The 27,532-nt window shown below is 39.8% G+C and overlaps 1 long non-coding RNA gene across 1 annotated transcript in view; it reads left to right on the top strand.

Moving 5' to 3' along the window:
• Positions 1-17,803, top strand: part of LOC124880077 — a 28,265-nt gene extending 10,462 nt beyond the window's left edge. Inside the window, exons 2-4 of the long non-coding RNA XR_007041231.1 lie at positions 11,841-11,945; positions 17,307-17,358; positions 17,469-17,803. This is a non-coding gene — a long non-coding RNA (uncharacterized LOC124880077). The remainder of the gene's footprint in view (positions 1-11,840; positions 11,946-17,306; positions 17,359-17,468) is intronic.
• The last annotated feature ends 9,729 nt before the right edge of the window (positions 17,804-27,532 follow it).

Raw genomic sequence — 27,532 nt, 5'->3', positions numbered from 1 at the left:
GCACCCGAACCGCTATCCCCCGGGATGCTCTGTATGGTGGACGCACCTGTCTTATGAAGTTGAGGTACACAGCGGAACCGGATGAAACTGTACACTATGTGGATTACACATCTCTGTACCCTTATGTAAACGCCAACTGCGTTTTTCCCCTCGGACACCCCACCATCATTTACAAAGATTTTGATGACCCCAGCAGCTACTTCGGTATAATCAAAGCTGTGGTCTACCCACCACGTAACCTGTTGTTCCCTGTTTTACCTTACAGAACATCCCAAGGTAAACTTGTGTTCACTCTCTGCCGCACATGCGCTGAATTAAATTACCAGTCAGGTCCCTGCATGCATAATGATCAAGAAAGAGCTCTGACGGGAGTTTGGGTGACTGTAGAACTATGTAAAGCTTTGGAGTGTAGTTATCGTCTTGCTAAAATCACAGAGGTGTGGCATTTTGAAAAGAGAAGTGATACAATCTTTAAAGGTTACATTCATTGCTTTTTAAAGGGTAAGCAGGAGGCTTCAGGCTATCCATCTGATGCAGTGGATCAGGAGAGTAAGTCAAAGTATATAAGCGACTACAAACTGCATCAGGGCATCCAATTAGACCCTGAGAAAATCGAGATGAATCCTGCCAAAAGGCAGGTTGCAAAATTGTGTTTAAACAGTTTTTGGGGGAAATTTGCGCAAAGAAGTGATCTGTCTCAGACCACAGTCATCACTAACCCTGAAGACTTTTTCAGCTTCATGTTCTCGAGTAAATACAGGGTTAACTATTTTCATTTTTTCAACCCTGAAATGTGTGTAGTGCAGTGGAACTACAGCAAACGTGTCATATATCCACCAAGTAAGACAAATAATGTGTTTATAGCAGCATTCACCACCACTTATGCACGTTTAAAACTTCTCAGCAGCATGGAGAAGTTACAGGACAGATTGATTTATATTGACACGGACAGTTTGATTTATGTGACAAAAAGTGGTGAAACTCCTCTGGAATTGGGGAATTATCTGGGTGATCTTACTGACGAGTTAGATGGTGACAGCATTTCGGAGTTTGCATCGACAGGACCCAAGAGTTATGCATACCAGACCAAAAACCGTAAAAATGTAATGATACGTGCTAAAGGCATCACTCAGACGCATGAATGCAGCGAGAGGGTCAATTTTGACAGCATCAAAGGGCTGGTCGAGGGCTACTTACAGGGGTCAAGTGAGGGTGTCATTGAAATCCCTCAGCACACGATCAGGAGGGATAAAAAGAGATTCCGTTTGACAAACGCGACATTTCTTAAAAAGTTTCGACTGGTGTATGATAAGAGACGTCTTTTTTCTGACGGGACAACTCTGCCTTTCGGTTATTAGAGTTGAAGAAGAAATAAAATAAAAAGTCACATGGATTTACAGGAGATTGATTTTGATCCTAGATTTAGAGTCCCTTTCTCATGTATGATAGTTGGACCCAGCGGCTGCGGGAAAACTTTCTTTGTAAAAAGTATTTTACAAAACTGTAATCATGTCATGGATATTGTTCCAGAAAATATTGTATGGATTTACACATCTTTTCAACCCATGTATGCTGAATTGCAGAAGATGAATAAAAATATTACCTTTGTGGAAGGATTGCCTCATTCTTTTGAAGATGAAAACCTGTTTCCTCCTGATCAGAATCATTTGATCATTCTAGACGATGTTATTGCTCAAGCCTCAGATGATGAAAACGTGATGAAGGTCTTTACCCAGTTTCGTCACCATCGTAATATGAGTGTTATGATGTTGACTCAGAATGTATTTCATCAGGGAAAGTTCAGTCGCACTATTAGTTTGAACTGTAATTATATGGTGTTGTTTAAGAACCCGAGAGATAAGCTGCAGCTGAACATATTGGCCCGCCAAATGTTTCCATCTCAAAAGGGTCTCTTCTTGGAGAGTTTTGAAGACGCAACGAGAGAAGCTCATGGATATTTAATCATCGATTTTACGCCTACCTGCCCAGAACATTTCAGACTGAGAACGGGGATACTTCCTCAGCAGTGGCCTGCTGTGTACGTACCCAGAACAAAGTAAGTCATCATGTCAGCGCGTATAAAAAGGAATTTACCATTATTCAGAGCTTTGTACCAGGCCTGTCCACAGAAACGTAAAGATATTCTCGCACACTGCTCTCCCGACTTTATTCAGGCTCTGTGCGAGATTGCACTGAATATCCTAAAAGGTAACATTAAACTATCACCCTCTCAACACCGACAATTGAAGAAACAAAGAAATATCATCAGATTGTTGGGTGATAAAAGAACCGGGATAAAAACTAAACAGTTGGCTCTCAAAAAGCAACGAGGTGGTTTTATTCTGCCCATCTTAACGGCTCTTGCACCCTTGATCGGTGATCTAGTGGGTGGAATCATCAGGAGATAATGTCTCTCAGAACATCGCAGAAGATGTTTCTCATTTCCCCTCATCAATTCAAGCGTCTGACCCAGTCAGACACGTCCATCAGACAGACGGCGGAGGAGAATTTGGATGCTGAAATGAGAGCGATATTAAACGAGCCGGGTTTGACTTCTTATGAAAAAATCAAGAGATACGATGCTCTTCTCCAGAGGTATCTGACTTTACTTAAGCAAGGTGTCAAAGAAGAAAAACAGCGGGTCAGTTTAACGCTGCAGCGTGACACAGAGGTTCCTGAACATGAGTGGTCCCAAGAAAAACAAGGCCCAGGGCAGGACGAGGCCCCTAAGGATCAGGTTCTTACGGAAGTACTGAAAAGCCTTCCTAAACACAATCGTAAAAATGCCGAGTACATTTTGAAGAAATTATCCGAAAGAAGTGAGAGTTGGACTTCGCGAGGTGAATTTGTATTTAACGGAAATATTATAAAGGGGTCCCACATGATTGATTTGTTGAAAAATCTCATGCTTCCGTTTAAAAAATCTGGAGCATCACAAACCCGAGGATGGTCTGACTTTCTACACACCTTGTCAGAGGTAAACATACCTATATCTTCAGTCATTAACCCTTATGCTCGTGAAGAATATAGACGTTTCAAAACAGAGGGTACATCGATTGAAAATGGGGGTACACCACCCAGCGTTAAGCAGAGAAGAAAAAGAAGAAGAAGGCAGATAACTCATTCTCCCCACTGGTCGAGATCTGAGCTGGAAGATCCAAAAAATGCTGATGGGAGATCAAAAAAGTCTCTTCGTAAGACGACACTACCACCCCGATGGATTACATTTTCACCATAAACCGTTATAAGAAAATGAAACATGTAGCCTATTTCTTTTATTCAATAAAATATTTATTGATTATATTTTTCAAGTCTAACTTCGTTCTCTACTTCACACACTAACATATAATATCATTACACAAATATTAAATCATAAGAAGAAAAAAAAAACAAACAATGAAAAAAAAAAGACATTTTAAATTCCATAACAATCCAGAAACATCTCCAAAGAGCATGTTCCGTGAGTATAAAATGTACAACTTTGATTAATGACACATTTCTGATATTTTTTCACAAAGTTAGATACCATTAAATCATTCTTAATCACATCTCCGGTGTATTTCGACAACACTTGCTGCATTGATAATCCGCACGCTCTATGACATAGATAAAAAATGCAATGGTGACCGCACACAGTGGACAGAGTGTTTTGAAGCTGATTATTATGATACAATATTTTTGAGGATCTGTCTTCTAAAAATGTTACGATGCTTGACGGGTAGAACTCGAAATCCGGAGAGAATCCATAAGAGTCAAAAAAGCTGGATTGACCATTCTCATCCAATGTCAGAGCTAGCCAGTGTTCCCCCGGCATGTGTGAAGGATGTGTATTCACGATAAAGTAGGCCGGCCCTGGGAATTTGTCAGCTAGCAGCGGCAGCTGGTCGCACGGCCACACACCGCAAAACAAATCTCCCAGCAGATGACGCATCAGGCTCTCAATTTCATGATTATTCATGCCTGATTAGATTAATAATAATCCACCAGCACACGCCTCTTTGAATCAATCTCTAAAATAGAATCATAACAAGCGTAGATGATCAGCGTGGTGGTATATGGCAACGGGTTTCTGAAGCGCATTTCCAATCTTAAATTCCCACTGGAAACTGGAGATAGAGCATCTGTGTCCTCACCCGGGTTAAGATTAAATGTGAATAGAGAGTATCCTTGATTAAATTCCTGACGTGTTATACTCAGTGGAAGATCTTTTAGATGTCGTCCTGTAGCCGTAAACAAGTTGTAATACTCTCTCACTGAATGACCTTGGTTAAAATTTGGCTGGAAGGCTTTAGCAGGAATTTGTCTGCCATCCTTACACAAAGCTAAATATTCCATATCAAAATGATTAAAGTCAAACGGATTGAGATTGCGTGTTCCTGTAAAAGCGTCATGATCCAGTAACGCAATCACCACATACTTGGGAAAGATGCCTAAGAAAAGATTCTCTTGGTTGCATACCCTTGAATTTTCAGGGATGGAATATGTTTTTACATTCACACGTGAAAGTGGATACAGAGCATTTGCTTTCATTAAAGCTGAAGCGTGCCCCAGTCGTACAGCTGGAGAGACAGTAACTTTTTTGATAAAAAGAGATGCTCCTAATATCCTGAGTTTGTAAGTGGAGTCTCTTGCGGCCATGAGACAAAAGGCATCGTTGGCTCTTGTAAGTTTAATTTTAAGGTCAACAGAGTTTAAAAGAAGTCTCTCGCAGAAAAATATGTCTGCATGCAGGGGGCCTAGGAGATGTACCTCCCTGGAATTTGCCGTAAAGCCTGCTCTGCTGTTAAGACCTTGGTTAGGGCCGTTAGTTGTAACAATAGAGTTCAGAGCACCTGCAGTGTCTTTATAAAAAAGACCGGAGCTAAACTGGGTTTTTAAAGAATCCTCAGAAAAGTTTAACAATGTCTCAATCATGGCTCTATATGGATGTGTAGCGCTGGATTGTGAAATCATTCGATCTCCGAGAGTGACGTCACACTGACTGAAGATGGTGTTTAACGGGTAGTTGATGAGCCCTACAGGTGCATCATCTGGCAGGTTTGTTCCATTCTCGTTAGTAATTTTCACTCTGAGATGCAACAGCGTATCGTTGAGATCCAGATACTTTTCTCCGTCTCCCGGAATGAAAAACTCGATCGGCCCTCCATCAGTGATTGCTGATAAAGGCTGGATCTCGGTGTAAATTTTATCTTCGATCGATAGCTGCGTCATCGGGGCAGAAAATAAGTCCAACTCTGCCAGCGTGCACTCTGATGATTTGTTATGTAAAAGAGCCATTATTTAAATATATCAAAACTTGCGGATGACTTCCTTCCTCTTCGTTTGTCAGCTGCGACTGATCTCCTTTTTCGCGTTTGTCGTTGTTTTTTAACCGTCCTTAAACGATCACCAGGGGGTCTTGTTCTGGGTCTTTTGGATAAAACCATAATTCCTGAACCTTCTTGACCGTCGATGTGTGTAGAACCACTAATTTTACTCACGGCTCTACCGATGACATCCGAAGCGATATTTGATGCAGCCGTTTTAAGATGGGGTTTTGCAATTGCAAATCCTTTTTTAACCAGAGGGGATACGAAGCGGAATAATTTTGAAAATAATGATCCAATTCCGCGTCCGTACATGACCGGGGCCCCATAAAACCCTGGCAGATTACCGCCTGATTGACTTACATAGTAATTTACAAAGCGATTTGGATCACGTCTCAGACTTAGATGTGCCATGTTCTCTCTTGCCTGCTTGATGCAGTGTTGAATGACCAGCGTAATATGAATGATAACCAATCAATCTTAGAGGTTATATACATATCTCTGGAATAGTTTATACAAATAAAATTTATCTCAGGCTACGTTGTGATATCACCGGTCTGAAGTGTAGTCTTATGACGGTCTTTCCATAGACGAAATTTACAGGAACGTTTTGGTCCGATTTAATTTCTATATTGATATTTTCAATATGTCTTCTGGAGACTGGAAGGTAGTGGGCGGGGTTAAACGTCTGAGTAATCATATCACTGAATGTGCCTTGTACTTTGACGGTCCGCAGTAAAGGTGCAAAAGTGTCGCCTACTATTTGTGGGCTGACCACGTCGCTGTAACAGTATAGGTGATAGAAACCAGCCTTTATATCCGCCGGAAAAGGAGCCAGTTTTGGTTCAGAAACATGAATCCATTCCCCTGGTTTCACGCCAATCATATAAGCTAGAGTGCTGAAGAAGCGTATTTCATACGGACTATTTGCTTGAAATGCAAATCTCTTTTGAACTTTGCTGAATTTAATGCGTAAACCCGATTTCAATTTTTTGAAAAACATTTCCATCTCTGTCTCGAGTTGAACAACGCTGTTATAGTAGCCACTTCTGATCCTTTGCGTATTGATCTCCACATCACCAACCTTCCTCCATTCAAAGTAGGCATCATAATCCGGTAAATTATGCCATGTATGAGGGTATGAAATCTCGGCTAATGCAACCATCCATTGGCCTTCTAAATCAATATGTTGAGCTAAATTTACACGGAAACTTGAACTGGTATTATTTTTAAACACTTCCATGCTAGCATTAGATGGAAGAGTAACGTAAAAGCCATCATCCTCTACCTGACGGTTCATGATGCTGTGTCAACTGTGAGGTTTAGTGCAAACCTTTTTTATACGTTTCGAAGTTCATCAAACTTGATCCAACTGTTGAATTTCTCAGGCCAGTTTTTCCAGCTTACAAAAACCTGTTTGACTCCCTTGACCGTACGTCGTTTTAATATTTTTTCCACTTGATACATCTTGTCGTTAAATATTTTTACTTTTTGAAGTTCCTCAGCGTAAAAGGAACCCTCGATAGGTTCTCCATCCAAATCTTTGAGTTTGTATACAGGAGGAGAACGGGGTATCCGGTCATAGACTGTAAACACTTCATCCGTAAAACTCTGTTCGTATTTTTTGTCAAACACTCCACGGACCTTGGATATTCTGACAAGATCCCCTTGTTTAAACGTTGTCACTGAGTCCTTGCAATATCTGTTGGACTTGACATCATACAGATTCTGAAACACTTGAAAGGCATTTTCAGGGGTCACTTCCATAGGGCTCATTTTAATGCTGGAGTAGTAGGAATGGTTGTAGCTTCTAGCTAGGTTTTGCAGTACATCAACGTACCGCCGGGTATTGTTAGCTGTAAAATATCTCCACATCCTTGTTTTTAATGTGCGGTTAAATCTCTCGACCACTGAAGCTTTTGCTTCACTCGCTGTGGCAAAATGTTCAATACCGTGTTTCTCCATTAAAACTTTAAATTTCTTGTTAAAAAATTCTTTACCGGCATCAGTCTGAAGTTTTTTGGGGATCTGACTTTCTGTAAAAACTGATTCAAATGCCTTTACCACCTCAGCGGCTGTTTTCCTCTTCAAAACTCGTACATACGCCCTTTTTGAAAAGATGTCAATGACTGTTAATAAATAATTATAACCATCATTTTCCATGGCCAGAGCTTGCATGTCACAGAGATCAGCCTGGAACTGCCTCAATGGTCTGGTGACAAAAACTCTGTTTCTCGGGAACTTTATTCTTGCAGGTTTATGTAGAGTATAGGTATCTTCTCCTGATAAAAAATCTTTAACTTTTTCAACCGCAACCTTCTTTCCCGTTTCATCTTGCATAACCCTCCTCAGCCTATCTACACCCCCAAAACTTCCCGGATTTGAAGGGCTATAATATACTTTCTTCATCAGCCGTCTTCCTGCCATCTCTGCCGATTACTTGTTAAATAATGAGAAAAAACACACAGGAGGGTAGCTTTATCCTTATTTTTATTTTTATTTTATTTTATTTTTATTTATTTAATATAAACAAAAAACAACCAGAAAACAAAATCAGATAAAATGCAGATGAATTCAAACACTACTAGCTTTTTAAAACAACACTTTTTGGGAAAGGTTCCTACTTTAATTGTATTTAATAGTAAAAAAGAAAAAAGAAGAAAAATCATATAATGCAGATTAACTAAAGTACTGGAATACTAAAAAAAAAAAATGATACAACAACAAGTCATCAAACATGTGAGATCAGTTTGTCAGTCCATAGCACTCTGAAACAGATTTAAGTTGTTTGAGATGTTTCTCATCGACCATGCGATCATAAACGTGCGCTATTGCACTGTGGATGCCTTGTACCGATTTCAGTTCATATAAAACCGTCTTGGCAATCGTCTTCACTCTGAAGTCATCCGCTTGTATGCTTCGAAGTACCAGAAGATTCTGAATAGCAGGAATGAGTTTGGGGGTTACGAGTCGTCGTACGATGCGTTGAAAGTTGACTTGGTAATAATCCTCCCCCAGTACCTCCAGGCAATGGTGTTGACGCTGGCTTGGGTGGTTCGTTATACATCCATAGCAGGTTTCTCGGAGATAGTTCAAAGAGGTTATGTTGAATAAATGAAGTATCGCTGTTTTCACCGTATTGATGAGGGTGGTTGAGAACCAACCGTCAATTTCGTCCTCCTGGTTACTCTCATCCTCTGCTGAAGGCTGAGGGTCCTCCATCGGTTCCAGGGTTTGTGTAGGGGCTTCGGTAGAGGGTGAGTAGCCGGTGGCTACCTCCTCCTCCACGACCACCTTCATGTCTTCAGGCAGGACATTCGCGTCTACAGACTCAGCCATGAATAGCGGTGATGGTGAGCAGAGGTCTGGAGAAAGCGGTAGATATTTCATGTTGTATCCTGTAGGTGATGCAGGACTGTAGTGGTTCTCTGAGAATGAGGATGTTGAGGTGGATGGTGAGAAGAGGTCAGGGGAAGGCGGATGATATGGTCCAATGTTGAAGCTTTCATCGTGCTCAGGAGAGAAGTGGATCTCTGCTCGGTGGTTGTAGAGATCCCTGTATGGTGTCGGTCCACTCATTCTCATGATACGATTCTCAGTGTCTGTGAGCTTGCAGTTATCCCCCCGTATATATATCATAGGAAGGGGCGTGTCCTCAGAAGAGGGTTCGTTCTAAACGTAAAACAGGAAACGTCAGCGTTTTTTTCACTGACATGACATCGATCCAACTTCGTGACTTTTGGAAAAGGTCGGAAAGACGATGTCCAATTTCACTCATCTTCTCTGCCCAAGCTTCAAACGGCAGAGCCAGCATTGTCTTGAATACGCCGCAGTCCTGATTGAAAGCCTCCAACACAAACAGATCTGAGGGACTCGTCCGGTTGTTCCTGCGTCTGCTTGCCCGAAAAGACCAGCGGCCATTTGCTGTGGTTTTTGACCCCCACACTGCGCTAAAGAGAGGTTCTCTCTCAGCTATTTCAACATCGGATGGTATATGAAACATTCTCGCCCGTTTTACAGGTCGAGGAGACAGTTCATTTTCTTCTTCTTCTTCTTCTTTCTCCCTCTCCTGCCTTGAGACTGTTTCAGGGCTATCATTAAGGTGCGGGATTGCAAGCTTTAACACAGCCCAGTCGCTGTGGGTGAGTGTACACAGAGCCAGTGATCCATTAAATACCTCGTCTTGATCCAATTGATACAGGCAAAGCTCTCCTATTTCATACATGAAAATATAACCCCAGCTGCCAACCAGGCCATATGGCTCCAAAGACCATTCTTCCTGCAGAGTCTTGAACGGGGGTCTTTGTACCCTGCAGATGTAGTATGTTGATTTCTTAGGAGCATTCAATTCACGGGATGAATACTGGTAGACGGTCACTGGGGTTTCGCACAGAACTGACATACCTCTTGGCCGAACCGAGGTCAGATTTTCAACCATGGTTGTTGAAGTTGATTTTGGATCCTCATCATCGGTAGAGTATGTCACGACGGGAATTCCGATAGGTATCTCCGTTGAGGAAGTATATGATGCAGTTGCTTGTTCATCATCATCATCTTGGCACGCGTTGCGTTTCTCCTCCGCTTGACGATAAACTCTCTTAACTCTAGCCATTGTTGAACGGGTGTCCTTTTTTTTTTCCAACGAATGCTGCATGTAAAGTGCAGAGTTTTATCTCTGTATTTAAAGTAAACACTAAGGCACGCCCTATTGTTTTCATTGGGTTATTCAAGGTTTAACGATGCTTACAAACACACCCCCTCTATTTTTAATTGGTGCTGATGCCAAACAGTTTCCGATAATACCGTATTTGTCTTGTTCTATTTATAACAAACACACCCCTGTGTTTTAATTGACTCATTTAAGGTATTGCCCCTAATGACGACAACCAATCAGCATCCACTGTTACGCCCCCCTTGGACACACCACCTGCTTGACCACGTGACCTCCTGCCCACGTGGCAACCACATGGCGCCCATATGGCCCCCACCGGAAATCCCGCCCTCACCGGAAGTCCCACCCACCTGTCAAAAAGTTTGATGAAAGGGTGTACTTAAATTCTCTCTAGTGTGAAGCTACAATATTCATAGTCATGAAAATAAAGACAACTCTTTGAATGAGAAGGTGTGTCCACACTTTGGGTCTGTACTGTAGTTTTTTAAGTTTTGTGTAGCCCTATTAGCCTGTTTGTAGCAGTTTGTTCTGTTTATTTTACACGTGTTTGTAGGAGAACTCTTTGTTCAATGTGTTTTTCAAGTTTAGCTAGAAGTTGAATGAATAAATAAGAGATTGACTAAAAATAATTCATAACATTTTAGTGTGATGCCTGTATTGATGCTTTCTTTGTTCCACTTTAAACTTTTGCTGTGGAGAACATAAGTGGAGGAACACGGGTGGAGGTAACTCCTCTGGGCTCAGAGGAACCATCTGCGATGGTTTACCACACAGTGAGAACATGGACCGCTGGGGAAAAGATCAGTATTTCAGTATATCAGACACAGTTTGCTCCAATTGTTAGCAACAAGTCCAAAAGCCTGGTTCTGTGAGGGGTTATCAGTGTTTTCAGCAAAGCTTATTTCTACTTTTACAACATTGGGTTGTAAAAAATGAAGACTAAAACCCAACACTGAACCTAAACGACCAGGGCAGCTTGGAGTAATTGAGTTGACTGTGAACTCCTTTGCACACCAAATTATATTAGAGTAAGACTTGAGGCCATCTGTCCGACAGATTCAATCTTCACAATGGTTAAAAAGAAAAAATATGTTACATTGTCAAATCCCTGCAACAGTCCTTGTGATGGGACTTTAAGAGAGTTTTGTATAAGCAAATTCACCTCAAACGTCACTGAACCGTAGCAAAGTTGAGGAGTGAGAAAAAAAAGAGATGTGAGAAGGTGAAAAAACCACTTTCTACGTTTGGCGGCTGAACGTCTGAATCAGTTTTTTCTTAAAGACAAACTGACAATAATCGGTGGTCCTTTTGAGCATCTGAGGTATCACTGAACTACTTTCAGGAGTTTTTTAAGTAGGGACATTTTTTCAGCAGTCATCTAACACACAGGCTTTAAACTGGAAACATGATGACATCAGGCTCAGCAACAACAACCTTTAGAGACCTTCATGTGTTAAAGTGCAAACTGGTTGTTGTTGCTGGAGGTGATCCTCCTCTCTTCTCTTGACTCCACTCTACCAGAACTGATGTTTGCTTCATAAAACTCTGTAGGGACCTTTAAGCACAGTTAAGCAAGAACAAACGATAAGGTGAGTCTGTGTAAGTTTGAAGTATCTTTTAACCACATTACTCAGTAGCGCAGCTTTTGTTTCTGCAAAGGATGAATGAAAGAACCTGGAAGTGAGATTTTTCAGTGATATGTGTCCTTTGTTCTGCCCTTTTTTCAGTTTGCTCAAAGAGAAACTCTGCTTTCTGCCAGTCTTGCTTGATCATGAATTGTAACATCACAGCCGTAGGTTAACTAAAGCCATCCTTGGACTGGAACTTGATTCTCATTATGAATGTTTTATTTTCTGTTCCAGTTTCTGCAGATCCAATTTGTTGCTTGTTCACGAGCTGAAACAGCCGCTCATAGGAGATCCTGTTCAGCTCAGGATGTGTAAACGTCTGACAGTAAACCCCCTGAGGTAAGTCACGATGCAGATGAATGCAAACACCTTCATTCACACCATGATTGGCACTCAGGTTAAAAGATCTGGATGTGTGCAACATTTTTACCTGCAGGGCCGTGACACGTTTCTTCATCATAATTAGCATATTAATTCATTGATTTTAAAGAAGCATTTGCAGCATAAGTTTTTTCAGGGTGTGAGAGATTATACATCTAATGGCTTCAATGAGTTTCAAAGACAGGAAGTGGTAAACTTGAGTGATTCTGCTGCTGAATCTCTCTAATCCACGCAAGCTCAAAAACACTCACCGGCCACTTTATTAAGTACACCTTGCTAGTACTGGGTCGGACCCTCTTCTGCATTCAGAACTCTTAGTTCTACGTGGCACAGATTCAACAAGCTGATGGAGTCACGCTGTTGCTGCACATCCATGATTCAAATGTTCCCTTCCAACACCTTCTGAAGATGTTCTGTTGGAATGAGATTTGTTGATTTTAGAGGACAATGCAGTACAGTGACCTCCTTGTCATCCAGTTTGAGATGGTTTGAAGTTGTCTGACATGGTGCATTGCCCTGCTGGAAGAAGCCACCAGAAGATGGGCACATTGTGGACAAAAAGAGAGGGACAGGTAAGCTGTGGTAGACATGGAGTTGTGCCATGGGACCACCCAAAAATCAGGCCTAGAATCATACTTCATACATCAACAAATATTGTTTGCTCATATTAATATTCACACATAATTTATGCAATACAGAAACAAGTGTGTTCCCTAACACCACACATAACAAGCGCTGCTACAGCTCACATTGTTGTCATAAAAATAGGTAGAAAGCACAAAGAGAGGCATTGATGAGACATAACAGAGTTATAAATGGACTGAACTTATATAGTGCATCACTCAAAACTCTTTGACACAAAAGCCAGAATCACCCAGCCGGACTCACAAATGCACACACATTCATGCACCAGTACACAGATCGGTGAACTTGCACAGGGGCACATCACCCTGAGGCGAGGGAGGTAGCTGGAATTGAACCCACAACTTTCCATCGTTGCAGAGCTCCACATAGATATGCAACAACTCTTCCCTTTAAACGATGCTGATCTATATAATCATGTTCTTGATATCAGTTATTAGCAGGAACTTCAAACCAGTTCACAAAGCAGCCTGCCACCTTCCAGATAACATTCACCACAGCCTTGAGTATATAAAATCACATACATATTATCAAACCTCATATAAAAATCTGGCCATTTTCTGAGAGATGCCATGATATAAAGAGCTTTTCTTACTTAATGAAAAGTCCATAAAACTGACTTCCTCTTTATCTTCAAATAAAAGTCAAGGAAATAAACGTAGCTGCACCCACTGCTCGCCAACCTGCTTTTTACCTGAATATTAACACATTGTCAACATAAGAGTCGGCGTAGAAGCTGACGTAATGCGTACATCTTAATGGTACTTAAACATTTTGCATATTCTCAAACAAATCTCACTCAAAGTCTGCACTTTGATGGTAGTAGACACCCTGATTCACTTTTACAGTCAGCCGCCTGCCGGACCAGAACAGAGCAATGTCGAGTTATTTCTATTAACCTTTGCTTAAATCTAGAATTTCCATGGCATTAATTGATTAAATTATTGTAATATGACCACAATAAAAAAGGTCTTCATACTTTTAGGTTAAAAATTTCTCATTCCTTAGTGTTGGTAGTGCCTCCCCTGCCTCCCCCGACTGCATGTCACTGGGTAGGCTGTGTTGTTTAAATAATTCCTCAAGGTGCAAAGTGTGTCGTGAAAATATCTCCAAAAATAGTACACCACCACCACCCTGAACTACGTCTCAGATGGGTCCAAGCTTTCATGTTTTTTACACCAAATTCTGACCCTGTTATCTGAATGTCGCAGCTGAAGGTGAGACGCAGACACCTATTGCTAAAGCTGAGGTAAGCTGGGCGTGGAGAGAGACACAGAGAGGTGAGCGATAGAGACTTGAACATTTTTCACAATACTTTATTGCAATAAAAGTGATGATAAAAAGTATTTAAAAATCATTTCAGTATATTTTGGCTATAGATTGTATGGGACTGCACGTCACTGCAGTTAATGTCCATTCTGATGCTGTACGAGTCATCGTTACTAGTTATCTAAATGCACTGAGTTTCAATGTGATTGGCTGATTTGGTTTTTGTGTTAACAAGCAATTTAACAGGTATATCTAACGGCGTTGCCAATCAGTTTATGTCCACTCCCACTAATATATGGTTCATTTTCCCCTAGCAAGTTGCAAATAAACAACCCACTATGCAAGGTTCTGGCATAATCTAGGTGGACGTTGTTCTTATCAGAATGGTAGAGCTATCATGTTTCAGTGTAGTTAGCTAAACGTAGAGACCCGGATGAGACGTGCTTGAAGAAAACTGATTTTAATTGACAGAATTCAGGAACCTACAGGCGGGTCATACTGTATAAACAGGCTTAGGACCACAGAGCATCAGACAGTGGAGTGATTGAACCACGAAGTATTTAATCTGGGGAGTATGATTACTGAATGCTGCATAGGTGAGTAAATGAATAGATGAGGAACAGCTGTGGGAGAGCAGGGAACTACAGGGAGCTACATTCACACTGCAGGCAAATGCGCCCAAATCGGACTTTTTTGCCCTTAGCCGACTTTTTCATGGCAGTCAGAACGTCCCAATTCCAATCTTTCCCCTTCCAAATAAATCTAAATTGCCACACTTTCATATCTGGTACTAAATCCAATACATAACTGATAGTTTTCAAAATGTCCACAGTCAGAAAGGTCATGTCGCATTTCATCCAACTTTCACATCAAGAGGTCATTGTTAATAGTTCTCTCTTTTTTCTTACCTTTCTTCATCTTGTTATGATGTTGTCATAATATTGCCAGCTCCTGTTGCTCAACAACTTAATAATAACACAGAGACGCTAACATCCATTATTGCTTGTGCAAATAGTGCGCTGCTGTCTGACGTCTACATTCTTCTTCTGCTCATGCAGGTCGCTTCGGGGTCATGAACTGTTCAGACTGAAGTCATTTAATTAGTAGTCAGAATGACGACACACACAAAAAAAATTGATTACAGCAAAAAATCGGAACTGAGCAACAAGACTTTTCAGTGTGAACGTAGCCTGAGTGGAGGTAAAGGAAAAATATGATAAATGACGACAAACTGAGGCGAAACTGACAAAAGTAAATTCAAGTCCAACAAATTGTGACAAGAGCTCAATTAAATTAGCTGGTTTCTTGGAATAAACCCAACTTTTATTCATTCATAGGTCAGGATCATTCCAGAAGGTTCATTTTATCCTGCTTCATCCATTCTAAAAGCAACCTTCATGCTTGTTTATGATCATCGTCCTCGTACAACACCAAATCGTGTTAGCTGTTTATTTGAGTTAAATTAAAGAGTTGGAAGGTAGATCTCCTTATTCTTTATTCAGTCCACTTTATGCACTGCACCAGTACGACAGGCACTGAAATACATCCTCAGCATGATGCTCCCAACACCATGCTTTAAGGGTGGAACAGTTTTCTTAGCTTCAAAAGCCTCACTTTAACTCCTCCAAATACACACCTTGTCACTATGGCAAAATAGCGGATTCTTTTTTCCATAAGTCATGTGGGCAGTAGCATTTTATAATGCTGATGTAACACTTCTAGTCATTTGCTGGTTCCTGGATTGTTTCTAATCATTCTTACAAATTGTCTTTTCTGAGGGTCACAGTTTGGGTCTGATGATTAAAACTTGGGCAAAGTTGTGCATTTTAAGAGGAAAACGATGCCAAATATGCATCAAAAAGGTAAATTATGATAAAAATCCAGCCTGAGTTATGCCAAGACCTTAATCATAGCAAAGAAAGGTTTTGTGGTTTCTCTGCAGCTTCATGGTAAAGGTGGATATATATTTCAGCCTTTACGTTTAAGTTCAACCCTGTGTGGATTTAAACTTGTGCACGTTATTCTTCTTTTAAAAAATAATTGAAGTTGTACTGTTGTATGATCCTTCCACCTCTAAAAGGGACATATCAGGCTCTTAATTCCTTCTTTTTCACACTTAAATCATTTAGTTGTGGTCTATATAAAGTGGACCTGCAACGCTTTGGTCTGAACTCGTTATTGTAGCTCCACAGGCCGCTCTCTTACCCCTGTTCTGAGGTGTGTTTGAGAGCAACTCGTATTGGTGCCGTCTCTTTAAATGCTATTAAGGCACTTCACACCCCGCCCCCTCAAGGTCAAAGTTCGTTCCACTCCACCCCATTTGGCCATTTTTGTAGTTTGATAGCAGAGTTACAGTTATCTAGCAGCGCAGAAACAAGACAAAAACGGGAAAAACCGTTTATGTAACAATAATATTCAAAACAGTTCAGTACAGTTCTGTCCTCAAGGAGCTAAAAGCGAAGACAGCACCAACATAAGCAGAAGGCACGATGCTACTGTTATTAGAATGGTGGCCAGGATGTCATATCAACACACAATAAATTCATGTCTAAAATAAAGTTTGTTGTCATTTTGGCGATATTTGCAGCTCACCGCTTTGCTGTGTCCGTCGTTTTCAAGGAACTGACCCCTTAATTAGATTAAGCCTTTCAACAAATCATTCTTGATACTGGCGGAGGTTGCTGAAGGGACTCGTCCTTGAAGTGCTTTGTGCAAACTAAGAGGAATTTCCCCACTGATGTGGGAACATGAAAAATAAAATTTAACCAGGCACTTTGAACAGCTTCTGATGCTGGGGTTGGTGTAATGAACAACTGAACATTTAGACTTATCTATTTGCAGCATCGGCATACTTGAGTTGGGCTACAAAACATGGCGGATACGCGAATCGATTAGCCAGAGGTCCATGACCTTATTTAGTAGATCCACAGCAAATACTGACTTAACAGTTGGAAAAACTGAACAGACTGAAAAATATTACCCATAACAAAACCCGACACAAAATGGTGGGTATGTACAGTAATTCCACTGCAGTTGTCGCAGCCAAGGGTATGTGACTCAGTGAGAACTGAAATCATCATTTGAAACTGCATATGATGGTAAAATTTGTTTGATGATTTGCTTTAATCTTCTTTCAGTCAGTAATGTTACAGTTAAATCTGTGGTGTGTGGTGATGAACACTTGATGCTAGATATGATTGATATTCACAGTTTCGTTCATTATTAATAAGAATTAAAATAATGACATTGACGCAGGGTGCAGTCAGCCATCTTGTAAACATTTTTGAAGGTTTCCTCATCATTTTATCTTGTCCATATTTAAAGCAACAGACTATTATAATTGTTTGTTTTGTATATGTTTATGTTAACTTTGTAGGGAAAACTTAATCAAACTGTCTTTTGTTGCAGGAGAACATGAGATGGGAGCTAATTTTCCTCATCTTCATCTGTGGTCTCTGTGGTCAGTTTGTCTTCTCAATATTTCTTTGTTCTTTTATTGTAAGATTATGCAGATTGGATTAGAAATATACATGAAAAACACAATTGAAATGAACTCTGTCTCCTTTTCAGAGATGTGTGTCATGAACAGCTCAAAGGTCTACACAGCCAAAGAAAACGAGAACATCGCCATCGAATGGAGCACTCAGATGAAAACTGACTGGACTCTCATCGACATAATCTGTGAATTTTACTCTGACAATGTTAAGATTTTATACAAAACAAAGAGGGGTTCCTCTGAGTCTCCAGATGAGCAGTTTGTAGGACGGGTTCATTTGGACATAGACGCTCCCAGAGAAGCAAAGATCCGACTCCATCTGTCCAGACTCAAAACAGAAGACTCTGGGTATTACTGCTGCTTCATGAATGCTAATTATGACATCGTCGCTGAGCGGTGGAGACTTCAAATGACAGGTTTAAAAAATGAAGACGCAAAACTCAGATTTCAGGTTGTGGTCAAACGGGGGAAAAAATGACACTGCAATGTTTTTTTTTCACAGAATGTTTTGATCTGAATGTTACAACTGGTGGAAACAACAATCCGTCAAACATCGCATCCACTGCAGGTAAATCAGTGGATTTTAAGCTTAAAGGCAAGACTTCGCTTTAAAATAACGTCTCATTGCTTTCAAATGAAACTCGGTGCACTTGCATAGATCTTGGGAATCTCGTCACGTTGCTTAGGTTAGAATCATTTCAAACTCACCGCAAGGCGCTGGATGGAAAGCTCAGCATTGGGCCAACACTCCTTCCAGTGTGGAAGCAACTTTACTAAGTTCACCTTCTACAACCGACACCAGCGGTGTCCAAAACGCGGCCTGGTGGCCGTTTGTGGCCCTTGGAATAATTTTGTGTGGCCCTCAACCGCAGCTAAAGAATGGTAAAAATTTGGCCCTCCAGCAAATGGAGCTGATGCAGATGGACGCTTTCTGTAGTCTTTTAGGGTGAGATTTTCAATGACACATTTATATTTCCTTAAATGGAAAATTTTAGGTACAACGCAGAGTACCTAAGAAAGTATTATTTTTATAGCCATGTATTTTTTCTATAAGTTTAACATCATAATAGGCAGTGTCAAAAACATCCAGCAACTTTTTGTTCAAACACAGACTCGCCATGCCCATCCATTAAATAGATTAACAATAAGTTGTTCTTCTCAACTTTGTTTCAGTAAGAAAATGCATGTTTCATTTATTGCTAACAAGGCAAAAACAAAAGAAATCACAATACAATTATTTAGCGTTTTTAATTGGAAAGAAAAAATTACCAGACAAGTGACTCCTGAGTGCTTGTAATTTGGTGGTTTTGGCCTGCAGCTCTAAACGTTTGCACACTAATGGCCTACCCCATCTCAGTCATTCCAGTCATTAAAAATGAAAGTGATGAAACACGCCCACTTCCTCCTAACTAGATGTTTTGCCGCCCTGCCACCACCCTGGCCTGTCACATAACTTGGCACCGTTTCTGTCACAGGGCCCGGTTTGTGGGCACAAGCATTAACTGGACATGGGGATGTGGGGGTCACAGCTGGAACCTTAAGTTGTATTACTCAAGTAAATTATCAGAAAAGTGATGGAAAAACGATTTAAAATCCACATTAGAATCTGAAAAATTACTTACATGTTACAGTGATTACAAAAGCCAGCTGATCACCTCAACATTAGCATTTTAATCTCAATCCCGGTTACAGTTTTCTGGTTACAGCTGTGATGGCAGTGGTCTGGTTGTAAATAATGCTGAACCAATGCGGGTTCTTTTAGCTTTTTTGTCTTTTTTACCTTAAGTATTTGTGAATTCCTATTATGGAAGTTCATCTTCAGTAAGTGTTTTATTATACTTTTAGAGTCGTTGAAAGGAAAGAAACCTCTGGCTGTTTGCTGTTAAGAAATACTGAAATCATGACAGAAGAACAAACCTGATCATTATGATGCAACACATGTCGTGGGAAGACTAGTGAGGGGAAGTTATGGAGTGATGTAATGATTTCACATTTAAAACTGAAGGAAATATTTAAATGCTTGACAAGTGCAGGTCAAGTGTTATCGTAGAGAAGCAAAATGCCACTTCAGTTAGACTCATGTTTGAAAACTGTTCTCAGGTTTTGTCCCCATCAACCACAACAAGCTGTACATGTTTTAGAATGACAAGTTTTTACCAGAGAAAATATCCAGGAAAGACGAATAAATTAATGTTATATGATTGGGTGTGGGTGGAGAGGTCAGGTAATTCCCCACTTGAGTCAGTTCTCAGATTTAATCAGATCAATATGTGTTTATCTAGTTTTTCCTAATTCTTTTAGATAACCTGATAAACTGTTGAAATATTTGTGCTTTTAGTTTTTATTCTGTTTGATCTGATTTCAGAGACATTAATGCTTTTTCTCCATCCAGACGCTGAACACCCTCCAAGAGGATCAGTCCAAAGGAATAGATGTGTTATTGGCTTATCAGTAGTGGGTCTGATGGTTTACATTTTTTAGTGTATAGTACACAAGTACACAAAGGTATGCTCACTGTGACTCTGTCTAATTCAGAATAAATGACTTACTCTAACTTATTCTTCTGAGATTTGAATCTAATTACGGTTTCTGCTTCTTTGTTAAGGATGGGAGCTGCATCGGTCTTGTTCACAGTTAAGACATTAAGCTCAGTTGTGGAAAATCATCAATAACTTCTCTAAATGTGACTGAAGAAGTGGACATTTCAGGTTTCAGCTACATCTTCCTCTTCATGTGAAATTGTTCATCAGACCACTTTCAGTGTAGTGGGTGTTTCTGTTACGTCTACTTCTACACCCCTACAAGCCAAATGGCATGTGCCATGTGTGTATTCATGGGTTACTGTAGTGCTTGGTCATATGGTCATATGATTATTGATTATTAATATTTATCAAAATTTGTGATAAAAAAAATCATAATTTAGAAGAAGTAAATTCTAACCAAAATAATTTCTTATGAATAAAGATCAGAGATACACTATGGTGGTGTGATTATTGGGCTCACACCACTTATTAATTACCATTAGTTAATTATCATTAATAACAATTGACCAAAACTACAGCAAATGTCAGTGTGTTATCAACCGTTTCAGCGAATGGTGTGGAACGCTAACCTTCTCTTGATAGATAATCAATCTTACTCAAAATTAACACAAACTGTCTCTTTAACTATGTGAAAATTTATTAAACCAATAGTCCCTCTTAAATTCAAACTATTCCAGTCCTACAATGTTCACCTAACAAAGAATGCACTATTCTACAAAAAGGCATACACTAATAATAAAAAATATTGACATGTGTGGGAGGGTAGGTGAAGATCAAACTAGCAGTTTATGGACAAATGAGAATAACACAACAGTTTGGATTAACTTGGAAAGATGATCAAAAACCACTACGCCGTGAAGCCTTTCTCCGTGTGTGTTTTCTCAGCCGTGGCTATGAGCTGGTAAAACGGTAGGGCCACGCCCCTTAGCAAATAGCAACTGATAGCCCCAAATGTCCAACAAAGGGTCATGATCTCTAAGGAGCTCGTTGGAAACCCCAAGGGTAATAAAATGATGGAGCGAACAATGGCGTGGCCAGGCCACAAGGTCCAGATTGTTCTGTGGAATCTGGATCTAAATGGATCTAAGTCTGCCGGGTATTTGACTAATTGTTGGCTCAATTGTGTTTTCTTGTAGCCATTCCCCATCTTATGAAAATAAACACAGATCTGCGTTATTTGAGTGGCATGTTCTCTTGTATTTCTCATTTTGAAGAGAGACTAGGAGAAATGTGGAATGTCATGTTTATACCTTGAAGAAACAGGAATAAAAAGTTTGTATAGACCTCTAATGAAAGAAACTTAAATTACATAACTGCTATGGGTGCCAATGATTGTGGCACTAGAGTTTTTTTTTAACATGTTAGTTTTTTCAGTTTAAAGGTTGGATTTTTCTAAAGTTTTCAATCTAAGATTAGGTTTCTCCATTGAAATATTAATTTAAGACTTTTTCTTTGTTTTCACCAGATCTTACACTAAGTGTGGAGACCGTTTAATTATTTGACTTAATTTACTTAGCTAGTTTAGTTAGCTAAAATCCAACTATTTTTGTAACTTGAATATGATTCTGCATTATTATCCTTTCTTTACTCTTTTGATTTACCCACTTGCATTTTTCAGCTCCAAAAACTTTTAAGTATCTGCTCACCAAAAAATAATTTAGCATTTAGTAGCTAAAGGGACATAAATCTAAACAAAGGAAGAAGGTGTAATGCTCTCTTGATGCTGGAGGATTTTAACAAATATTTTTGTTTACTTCAGCAGACTGTTTAAATAATACAGCTAAGTACATCAGTTATGTATGGAAGAGTATTAGGGCCACTAAAAAAATAATAATAATAATTCTGACATTTTTCTCTGAATTCTGACTTTAGTGCAGATGGGCACCTGGAAACAACTGGAAGCAACCAGCTTCAATGAGAGACGTGAGAAGTACAGGAGGACAACTAACTTTCTGCAGGAACATGTCAGGTTTAAGTGACTTTTTACCCCGGAACAGGTTACAATGCATGCAACCTAAATACAAATAAACCAATTCAGTGGACCCGAAATACCCATTAAATAATAGTCAGAATAGTTTAACATATATACACACACACACAACTATAGTTATGCGAAAATGTCAGAGATCTGATTGTTCCATATATTCCTAACAGAGCACTACGTTCTCAGACTGCATAGAAAGGACTCCTAGATCAGTGCTTCTTTGTTCTCTTTGTGTCTCTACTCTGTTCTCTCAAACCCCCAGTCGGTCGTGGCAGATGGCCGCTCACACTGAGCCTGGTTCTGCTGGAGGTTTCTTCCTGTTAAAAGGGAGTTTTTCCTCTCCACTGTCGCTACATGCATGCTCAGTATGAGGGATTGCTGCAAAGTCAACGCCAGTGACTGTCCAATGTCTCTACATGCTCAGAAAAACGTTTTATCGAATTTGAATAAATAACTGAATCTGACTGCATTGTTCAATGGTTAGGATTAATTGGAATGTACAGGGGTTGGACAATGAAACTGAAATACCTGTCATTTTAGTGTGGGAGGTTTCATGGCTAAATTGGACCAGCCTGGTAGCCAGTCTTCACTGATTGCACATTGCACCAGTAAGAGCAGAGTGTGAAGGTTCAATTAGCAGGGTAAGAGCACAATTTTGCTCAAAATATTGAAATGCACACAACATTATGGGTGACATACCAGAGTTCAAAAGAGGACAAATTGTTGGCGCACGTCTTGTTGGCGCATCTGTGACCAAGACAGCAAGTCTTTGTGATGTATCAAGAGCCACGGTATCCAGGGTAATGTCAGCATACCACCAAGAAGGATGAACCACATCCAACAGGATTAACTGTGGACGCAAGAGGAAGCTGTCTGAAAGGGATGTTCGGGTGCTAACCCGGATTGTATTCAAAAAACATAAAACCACAGCTGCCCAAATCACAGCAGAATTAAATGTGCACCTCAACTCTCCTGTTTCCACCAGAACTGTCCGTCGGGAGCTCCACAGGGTCAATATACACGGCCGGGCTGCTATAGTCAAACCTTTGGTCCCTCATGCCAATGCCAAACGTTGGTTTCAATGGTGCAAGGAGCGCAAATCTTGGGCTGTGGACAATGTGAAACATGTATTGTTCTCTGATGAGTCCACCTTTACTGTTTTCCCCACATCTGGGAGAGTTACGGTGTGGAGAAGCCCCAAAGAAGCATACCACCCAGACTGTTGAATGCCCAGAGTGAAGCATGGGGGTGGATCAGTGATGGTTTGGGCTGCCATATCATGGCATTCCCTTGGCCCAATACTTGTGCTAGATGGGCGTGTCACTGCCAAGGACTACCGAACCATTTTTGAGGACCATGTGCATCCAATGGTTCAAACATTGTATCCTGAAGGCGGTGCCGTGTATCAGGATGACAATGCACCCATACACACAGCAAGACTGGTGAAAGATTGGTTTGATGAACATGAAAGTGAAGTTGAACATCTCCCATGGCCTGCACAGTCACCAGATCTGAATATTATTGAGCTACTTTGGGGTGTTTTGGAGGAGCGAGTCAGGAAACGTTTTCCTCCACCAGTATCACGTATCAGTATCACCTGGGCACTATCCTGCAAGAAGAATGGCTTAAAATCACTCTGACCACTGTGCAGGTCTTGTATATGTCATTCCCAAGACGAATTGATGCTGTATTGGCTGCAAAAGGAGGCCCTACACCATACTAATAAATTATTGTGGTCTAAAACCAGGTGTTTCAGTTTCATTGTCCAACCCCAGTATGTACCTGACTTTTGTGAAGTTCCTTGAGACGACATGTGTTGTGAATTGGTGCTATATAAATAAATAAACTGAAAAAAACTGAACTGAAAATGTCTAAAAAGGGTATGTAGAAGTAAAACTTATTTAATCATTCCCCTTTACCTTTTTGTAGTCTTTAACATGAATACACTTCCTGTTTCCGTTTTACGTATGAGGTGACAATGCTCCAAAGCCAATATTTAAACATTTACATATAACCCTACATGTACACATACAGAAATACACATCTATACCAATATATGTACCCATAACTTTATAATTTATATGCACCTGCAGCAACATAGGACCATTGTATGTATGTTATACACATACCTGCTCTGGTTGAGGTACCCATTTGTGTTCACCGCCTTTCTTCTATCTCATATCTTTTTAAGATATTCAGTTTGAGTTTTTTCTTGGACTTTGTTGAGTTTGTTCCAAACCTTAACATCACTCAATGAAATGCACGTTTGTTTCATATTTGTTCGATTATATATCGTTTTGAAATCAAGGTTTTCCCTGTAATTATACCTGCCCTCTGTCTTAACATAATGTTTTTTGTATGTTATCTGGTAGCTGTTTATTTCTAGCTTTATGCACCATCTGTGCTGTTTGAAATTCTACCAGATCTGGGAATTTTAGGAGGCAGGAGTTAATTAACACTGGATAAGTGTGATTGTGATAACTGACCATATGAACCATCCTAATGGACTTTTCTGGAGCGTGCAAATCGGTGAGAATGACGTCCTGTAGATGTTACCCCAAACTTCCACACAGTAATTCAGATATGGTAAATCAGGGAATAGTAGAGAAGGTGTAGTGCTTTTTTTGGTGACCATCTGCATTAAATCAGAATTCTTAGAAAAAAGTCGTAATTCAGATTTATTTTCCATTGGCCCTAATACTTGTCCATAGTTTTCAGAAGTGTATTGCTTAGCTGATCTATAAGTGCACCTCTTCTAACCAACCTGGTTCCAGGATGTTTGAGTTTAGCTAATTTTGTCCATAGAAATATGTGTCATTTATGTCATAAAATCACATTCCCTGAGTAATTCTATCTTGGTCGTATTGTTCCTCTTGTTTTCCTTCCAGTGTGCTGTTTACATGTCAAGTGATAAATTAGGTTCTGTGGAGCGTTATTAAATGTTTCTCAGCGCTAACTGTGAAACAGACACAGAGCAGGACTTGAATTTTTAAAGACCAAACAACACATTTCAAGTCAGGACTATCATTTGATACAATACAGATCTGCAGGAAAATATTTATTTTGAAGTTCATCCAGTTGGACCTCACTCAGTGCAGATGATGGATGGTGAGTAACTCCATACGTGGGTTGCTTATTACTGCATCTCGTGGGTGATTTATGACTTTATGAATCCAGGAGGTTACATAATACTAAACACAATACAGTATTACATTTTTATACTTAAATAAAAACATTAAGTTCTTTTTATTGCCTCCGCTCAGCCAGAAAAATATTTTTTCTGTATGGTTGTTGTTGGTTTCCTTCTATTTGAAGGGTTATTGTAACTTTTTTTTTTACTATGTACATGTTATAGTAAAAAAATGATGTTTTAAGAAAAAGCTCAGTTCCTTGAGCTTGATTTGCTTTATATTCAATAAACAATAAAATGTCATCAAACCTTGAAGTTTTCTTGTGCCTAAAACTTTCTAAGATCTTCTAAAATGAAACCTCCCCTTTTAAGAAGAAACACGCTACCCTCTACATTTGAAGGTCTTTCAGCCGGTTCCTGAACCGCCACCGTTTTTGATGTGGGTAGCTACCCAGGGCGGCTTTAGAATAAAGGAGGGGAGCAAACAGATCAGATAATTTATAAATATGTAAATAAAAATATAGAATCCTTCTCCTTCTTGCCTGTGTATTCAGTAGGGTTTGCACCCTCCCTGATTGTTGCTGAGAATAGGGAAACGTTTTCATGTGCTCTGTGCAGGACTGCAGTGAACTTTATCCTGCCCCAGAATTGAGATCATTTCCTGTATTGTCATTCGGTGGGGTGGCTGCAGAAGGAAGGGTATCACCTATCACCTTCAAGATAGCCTTTCAGTAACCGAGCTCTGCTTCAGGATTTCATGTTAATCTAAATGTTGACTGACAAATACATGAAATCCTAAACGGTTCAGCATATCCATGGCATCTTTTGGTAGTCTGACCATAAAAATAAAAATATGGAAGTGCTGGTTATCTCATGTTGAGTTTTGCAACTATAGATATTTGGGCATGTTGTGTAAAACAAGAGTTGATCACATTCACAGATAAAGAACCAAAACTTAGATCTAGCAGATTATGTGAAAGCAGAGAGAGATGAATCTTCAGCAGTTTCTGCTTAATGCAGGCAGGGCGGGACTTCGGGCACACCATGCGGGTTTCCACAAGTTCAGACAGTCAAGGATCTTTCCAGCCTGTGAGAAAGGTTAAGGGGTGGAGAAACTAAACCAATAGTTTGCTCGATGTAACGTACTGGCAGCTACGCAGAGCCACAAACAGATGAGAAGACAGATTTAAATGATGCAAACATGTCGTGCTCTGTTTCCTGTGGTTTCTGTGGTTCTGTTCACTCGTTTATTTTAAGGTCACAATTAAATTTCAAATATTAGTAACTGTATTATTGATAACAAAAACTAATGAAAATATAACATTTATGGAAACAGACAAACTATTATTAATTGCTAATTTAACCTAAAATATAAAGAATCTCACTGACATTAAATGAAGAGCTGCTCAAGCTCCTAAAGGGAAAAAGCAAAAAGATCCAAATCTTTGAAAAGTGCCTGATTTTTCATCACATTATTTCAGACTTTCTCTCAGCATTAAATGAAACCAATTTACTGTAACTGTATAAGATGCTATTTGTCTCTAAATTGTTAAATGTCAGTACTACCAAACCAACTTGAGGAAAATTTAAATTTGAAAAATAAAGTTGTCAGTTGTGCAAGAAACTGTGACTAAGTAAACTGAAAATGTAAAACACAGGAAGGAAATATCAGCAAATGAAACACTATTCTGACTGTAATGAAGCTTTGGTTTACCATTAACGATTATCTTAAGCATGGATATTATTTAGATTTATAGAAAAATACTATACAATTCTAGTTTTTTATCTACATATGTAATTCAGTGGTACTTAATGTCCAACAGGGAAAGACATTATCTACATCCAGATGTTTCCCAAGGATTTCTGGGAAGCAATCCAGATCACAAAATATGCTCAAAATGTGTTTCCACATTGTTTCATCTACTTGTCATTAAAAACAGGAAGCGGACATGAATGTGAAACCATGCGACGTAGATGAGTCAAAACCATTTAGCATTCTTCACGGCACTGTGGTTTCATCTTGCATCTATTCCTCTATGTTCATGTCACGTTTTTACACATTAATGGTAAAGGGTCAATTGCGATAATTTAAAGTGTGGCTGTGTGAGGTGTTTATGAGTAGGCAGTATCTTATCAGCAGCAAGAGATCAAGTGGGCGAATCAATAAGTTCCAAAACCATCAGAATGAAGTCAGCGTGTTTCACGTGAATACTCATTTCTTACACATCACTTTTAAATCAAATAATTACACTAAATGTTGTACATACAATGTATTGCCAGACATATTGATCCCACCATTAAAATCAATGAATTCTAGTGTTCCAATCATTTCCATGGCTGCAGGTGTAGAAAGTTTGGAGTAGAGAAACTTGACTGGTCTGCTGAGTCCTGACCTCAACCTTCTTGAACACCTTTGGCATTAATTAGCAGCGGCTGCAATTCTGTTTGTCTTATCTAACTATGAACACACTCCTAAGCCTT

The sequence above is a fragment of the Girardinichthys multiradiatus genome, chromosome 14 (assembly GCF_021462225.1).
Source record: "Girardinichthys multiradiatus isolate DD_20200921_A chromosome 14, DD_fGirMul_XY1, whole genome shotgun sequence".
Classification (NCBI taxonomy): Eukaryota; Metazoa; Chordata; class Actinopteri; order Cyprinodontiformes; family Goodeidae; genus Girardinichthys; species Girardinichthys multiradiatus.
The sequence above is the reverse complement of the archived record's forward strand: the minus strand, read 5'-3'. Positions and strand labels throughout refer to the sequence as shown.